This window comes from Limulus polyphemus, unplaced genomic scaffold (assembly GCF_000517525.1).
Source record: "Limulus polyphemus unplaced genomic scaffold, Limulus_polyphemus-2.1.2 Scaffold4037, whole genome shotgun sequence".
In the NCBI taxonomy this organism is placed as follows: domain Eukaryota; kingdom Metazoa; phylum Arthropoda; class Merostomata; order Xiphosura; family Limulidae; genus Limulus; species Limulus polyphemus.
In genome coordinates, this window is record NW_013669647.1 from 71,803 (window position 1) to 77,561 (window position 5,759).

Below are 5,759 nucleotides of genomic sequence, written 5' to 3' on the forward strand. Positions count from 1 at the left end.
TCATTTAATTTTTAAAAAGTATATCTGTACACCCTAGCTTAGATAGTTATACCAAAAAAGTACCCTTAAGTAAGAACTATCTCAATATGTTTAGATGGTTGTAACAAAGCAGTACCCTTAAGTAAGAACTATCTCAATATGTTTAGATGGTTGTACCAAAGCAGTACTCTTTAAATAAGAACCTTCTCAATATGTTTAGATGGTTGTACCAAAGCAGTACTCTTTAAATAAGAACCTTCTCAATATGTTTAGATGGTTGTACCAGTGTAGTACCCTTAAGTAAGAACTATCTCAATATGTTTAGAATGGTTGTACCAAAGAAGTACCCTTTAAGTAAGAACTATCTCAGTATGTTTTGATGTTTGTACCAAAGCAGTACTCTTTAAATAAGAACCTTCTCAATATGTTTAGAATGGTTGTACCAAAGCAGTACTCTTTAAATAAGAACCTTCTCAATATGTTTAGATGGTTGTACCAGTGTAGTACCCTTAAGTAAGAACTATCTCAATATGATTAGAATGGTTGTACCAAAGCAGTACTCTTTAAGCAAGAACTATCTCAATATGTTTAGATGGTTGTACCAAAGAAGTACCCTTTAAGTAAGAACTATCTCAATATGTTTTGATGGTTGTACCAAAGCAGTACTCTTTAAATAAGAACCTTCTCAATATGTTTAGAATGGTTGTACCAAAGCAGTACTCTTTAAGCAAGAACTATCTCAATATGTTTAGATGGTTGTACCAAAGCAGTACTCTTTAAGTAAGAACAATCTCAATATGTTTAGATGGTTGTACCAAAGCAGTACTCGTCAAGCAAGCACTATCTTAATATGTTTAGATGGTTGTACCAAAGCAGTACTCGTCAAGCAAGCACTATCTCAATATGTTTAGATGGTTGTACCAAAGCAGTACTCTTTAAGTAAGAACAATCTCAATATGATTAGATGGTTGTACCAAAGCAGTACTCTTTAACTAAGAACCTTCTCAATATGATTAGATGGTTGTACCAAAGCAGGACCCTTTAAGCAAGAACTATCTCAATATGTTTAGATGGTTGTACCAAAGCAGGACCCTTTAAGTAAAAACTATCTCAATATGTTGAGATGGTTGTACCAAAGCAGTATTCTTTAAATAAGAACCTTCTCAATATGTTTAGATGGTTGTACCAAAGCAGTATTCTTTAAGTAAGAACCTTCTCAATATGTTTAGATGGTTGTACCAAAGCATTACTCTTTAAGTAAGAACTATCTCAATATGTTTAGATGGTTGTACCAAAGCAGTATTCTTTAAGTAAGAACTATCTCAATATGTGTTGATGGTTGTACCAAAGCAGTATTCTTTAAGTAAGAACCTTCTCAATATGTTTAGATGGTTGTACCAAAGCAGTACTCTTTAAGTAAGAACTATCTCATTATGTTTAGATGATTGTACCAATGTGATATTCAGTAAGTTAAATTTACTTCATTATGTTTAGATGATTGTACCAATGTGATATTCAGGAAGTTAAATTTACTTCATTATGTTTAGATGATTGTACCAATGTGATATTCAGTAAGTTAAATTTACTTCATTATGTTTAGATGGTTGTACCAATGTGGTATTCAGTAAGTTAAAACTACTTTGTAACTTAAAAACTACATACAAGATGTGCACCTATGTATGTTAACACTAACTTGAGAAATAACACTTAACACAGACATGAGATGTATAACTAAGTTTATCACTGATTTGATACATCTGAGTATTTTGACACTGATTTTATATGTGTACCTGAATATGTTAACACTGACTTGAGAAATAACAGTTAACACAGACATGAGATGTATGCCTAAGTTTAACACTGATTTGATATGTGTACCTGAGTATGTTAACACTGACTTAATGTGTGTACCTGTGTATCTTAACACACATATGTGTGATATTTGTGTATGGTATCACATTATGCTAATATAATAATTGATTGACAAACAACAATGAAGTGGTTTGATTTTGAGGAACATACTATGTGTTTCAATCGAACATTGGTCTGTTATCATGTAGCATGTTCCCCAAAATAAAACCACTTCATTATAAGTTGTTGTTTGTCATTCCACTCTCTTGTGATATAACTTACCAGTTAATACAAGATGGGTAACGTTTTAGCAAACACTGAAACAAGATGTGTACCTGTGTATGTTAACACTGACTTCTGAGATACATTTCACTTAACATAAGATGAAATGAGAACATGTCATACTAAATTATTAAAATTAATTCTTATATGAAGGTCTTTTGGAAAGTAGGCTGTCTTTTGAGGGATCAAACTGGTAATGTGGGAAGATTTGTTGGTAAAATCATCAATATCTATGGTAATTCTTCTTCATAACTCAAAAATGTGGAGTTTGGGTTGGAGGAATATAAATTATCTTTACATGAAAGTATTTCCAAATTTGGGGGAAGTTTGTAAATGTACTCTATGTACATGATTTTTTGTGTTGGAATAGAAACTCTTTTTGTAAATGATTTCTAGCTTGAAGGGAAAAAAATGGAAATGTACTTTATGAGCATGTTAGTTTGATAGGCCCTTGAACCGATTTGTGTAAATAAAAAGTTATTCAAAACATACTTACCTCTGCTTCCACTTATAGCTATTACTCGACTGCCAGGGTTTCAATTTTGCCCATCTCAGTTGAGGCTGGCCATGATCTGATTCACTGTGAGATGGAGACATATATTCGGTCTGGGGGTATCTCTCCAGGGGGTTCTGAGGCTGCTTTTGCTTATGATCCAGGACAGTCTCTAGAGAATTTGGACTCTCTCTCTTTTTCTTTTTTTCCGGTGCCTTTGTTTACTAGGTCAGCTTCTTTTGAGGTCAATTTGGATCAGCCTCCTCCTGCTCCATCAAATTTCTGGTTCCTTTGGGAAGAGCACATATGTGGTCCCTTCAGTGGTCACTGTGCAACCAATGGATCATGAATTGCAATCCACTGGATTATCCAGTCTCTTTAATCAGGAGCAACATCTTAGTTCTTGATTGGTGGTTGGATCAGATCAACACTACTATCAGTGTTCATATACTGCCACCTCCTCCTGAGTTTCATCTCTTTACAGATGCCTCACTTCAGGGATGAGGTATGTATATTGAAGGTTGGGAATTCCAGGGTCTGTGGATGGAAGATAAATCATCATTCCACATCAATATTTTAGAACTTCTTGTTGTCCAACGGGCAATGGTTCAAAATCTAGATCTATTACAGGGAAAATCATCATATTTCATTCCAAGAATTCCACAGTAATCTCTTACATTTCCTGTCATGGGGGCAGACGTTCTCAGGACCTTGTGATTGAACTTTGGATATTCTCTACTGGGCTCACTCCCATCATATTAGCCTCCTGGCTTGCTTTGTTCTAGGGATGATGAATTTAATAGCAGATCACCTATCTCGACCCAATCGAATTCTCGCGACTGAATGGATGCTTCATCACTAGGTTTTCCAATGGATTTGCTCTCAGTTCTGGACTCTGATGTTTGATGCATTCACCACTCATTGGAGCTCTCAACTACAGGTGTTTTGGCCCCAAGTACCTCATCCTCTGGATTTGGCAATAGATGCATTCAGTCTAGATTGGATGGGATTACTCCTATGCCTTTCTCCAAATTTGTCTGCTACAAAGAGTTTTGGCTAGGATTTGATCCACTACTTCTTGAGTGCTGTTGGCAACCCTAGATTGGACAGCTCAACCATGGTTTTCTCTTCAATTCAGTATATTCAAGTGTGTCCACCTCTGCCACTTCCTCTTCAGCCATCTCTGCAACAATCTCAATTTAACATTCTGCACCCAAACTTTCCCAACCTCAAACTTCGTTTATGGAAGTTATGTGGTCCTTCGCACGACATCAGGGTTTAACTTCCTAAAATTGCCTCAGTCTATCCTTAGACCCACAATGGCCATTTATCAACAGAAATGGCACACTTATGGTGTCTCACAAAGAAATTGAACCCACTTCACCCAAAAGTGGCCACCATATCTCAGTTTTTGATCTGTTTTTTTTAGTTGGGTCTAGCTTTGTCTATGATCGCTTTATATAAGGCAACTTTATCAGCTACTTTTCGATATTCTAAACATCAGAAAGTATTTGAATTCCCAATGCTATCCAGCCTTCTCAAATCATTTAGAGTCCTCCATCCCAAACGGCCTTTTTTGATTACCCAACTGGGATATTAAAGTGGTATTACATGCTTTGTCTCCACATCCATTTGAGTCTTTAGCCTCGTGTACCATGTATCACTTTTCCCTTCAAGTGTACTTTTTGTTGCTGTTGACATGTGGACATTGTAGGTTGAAGTTGTTTGTACTACATGTGCACAGGACTCCTTATCACTCCACTTATTTCCTGTTATACCCTGATAGGTCCTTTCTTCCTAAGACTCTGGCAGCCAGGGAAGGGGATAAATCCTTCCCACTAATTCTCTTGCCAGCTATTTCTCACATCTATGACCGATTGCACCCAGATCGTTTGTTATGTCCTGTCAGAGCATTCTTTACACGATCTGGCAGTTTCTTCTTCTGAGGGTTTTTGTGGCCATTTTAACAATATCTGCTAGATTATAAGGAGGAGTGAATATTTTTTGTCCTCCTCTTGTCTCTTTACTTTCCAAGGTCCCTTACCTCCTTTTTCACTGGATCCCACTCTGTGGCGAGTGTTGTCCAGACAGGTGAGCTTTTATAAATCCAATTCCTCAACCAATTTAATTTTATTTACTACCAGTTGCAACAGGCTCTGTAGAAATGAGATGTTCCATAAGACCATCTAGGAGCTCACCAGATGCTATTACCATAATATGCTAGACTGCCACTCATAGACTATCATGAGTAAAGCTAAAGGGGATCCTGCCCAGCCCTGCCAATCATTGGATTGAATAAAATGGGATGGGTTTGCTTTTAAAATTTAGGAAACTTGGTTCATCTATTGCACTGTTCTTCAGGACTCCCCAACACACATTACTCCCAGATTCTACTGGTGGAGCTAGGGAGTTCTTACCACACCCAGTTTCCACTCACTGGGGTGATGGACAGAGGCTTTTCTTCCAGAATGGTCGAGTGATTTCCTCCACTCTTGGAGAAGAGGGTGATGTTGGAGGCCGTCCTACCTGGGTCCCGAGCTGTTTTTTCCAGATGTCGGTAGGAGCAGCACCAGCCTACGTGGGAGCCTACTTGTAATACTGGTTCAGATTTGATGCTTGGCTATCTGGTTGGGGTGTGCATGGCCCTTCATTTTGATCAATATCAGTTTAGTTTGTTGTCCATGGAAGGAAATCCACTATCTCCTTGTAATTTCAAATGTGAAGTGGTCCCATCCTGGATTCTTGGTTGAGCACAGTGTTCCACATCCTCTCCATAATTCCAGGAACAAGTGGAAGGCTCCTTGCCTACTCGGGTGGCAAGTGAGGATGAATGTTCATAATTCCAGACTGGATGAGTTCTGTTCCCTTTGTTGATTAAGGCATACACGATCACCTCATTCCGAGCCTGGGATGTTGCCTTTCGGGCTTCTTCAGGTGGAGAAGAAAGTTTGCTTCTGTGTTGGTTACTTTCTTATTGTGTTTCTGGTGGTTCAGAAAGCATCACCTTATGTTTACAGGTAGGGATCTAATAAAAAGTATATATATATATATATATATATATATATATATAATATAGTACACGTACCTAATTACGTACCTACGTACCACCTAACGTAGGTATATAGAGAACAACGACCTAACTTACTACCTAACC

General features: G+C 37.6%; 1 protein-coding gene across 2 annotated transcripts in view; it reads left to right on the plus strand.

Moving 5' to 3' along the window:
• Positions 1-5,759, plus strand: part of LOC106470491 (FK506-binding protein 15-like) — a 69,302-nt gene that overhangs the window by 43,832 nt on the left and 19,711 nt on the right. The gene's annotated exons all lie outside the window — the stretch shown is intronic.